The sequence below is a fragment of the Corvus kubaryi genome, unplaced genomic scaffold (assembly GCF_017639235.1).
Source record: "Corvus kubaryi isolate FWS band 111438036 unplaced genomic scaffold, C.kubaryi_AGA036_p1.0 37334, whole genome shotgun sequence".
Lineage (NCBI taxonomy): Eukaryota > Metazoa > Chordata > Aves > Passeriformes > Corvidae > Corvus > Corvus kubaryi.
Window position 1 is genome coordinate 19,784,329 of NW_024581108.1, and position 686 is coordinate 19,785,014.

The window sequence follows — 686 nt, forward strand, 5'->3', positions numbered from 1 at the left end:
CGCGCTATTGTTGCGCCCCGCGTTGCCATTAGGCAACATTTGACAACAATGTGGCGCCTGCCATTGGCCAGGGGCCGCAGGCGCCGCGCTGATTGGCCGCCCCGCGCTCCGCCGCGGCCGCCCGAGCGCGCCGCGCCCGCGGAGCGCCGGGAGCGTCCGGGGGGCACCGCGGGGACAGCGGGGCAGCGTGGGCGTGGGTGTGCCTGAAAACACTGCCCGCTCCCCCGCCACCTCAGAGTTTGGCTCTCTTGTCCTTTCCTTTTCCTTTTTTTTTTTTTTTTTTAATCATTGGGAACGGTACTTGACAACTGTTTGATTTTTTTTTTTCCTGGGTGTAACTTATCAAAAGGGGAGGGGGGAATATGCTGTGGAAGGTGACAATTCAATTTATGGCCTCTCCCCTGCCCTTGGAGATTTTGTTTTATAATAGTATATAACGATGCCTCTCTCCTTCCTTCCCTTTTCCTTCCTTCCCTTTTCCTTCCTTCCTTCCTTCCTTCCTTCCTTCCTTCCTTCCTTCCTTCCTTCCTTCCTTCCTTCCTTCCTTCCTTCCTTCCTCCCTTCCTTCCTTCCCTTTTCCTTCCCTTTTCTTTCCTTCCTTCCTTCCTTCCTTCCTTCCTTCTTTCCTTCTTTCCTTCTTTCCTTCCTTCCTTCCTTCCTTCCTTCCTTCCTTCCTTCCTTCCTTC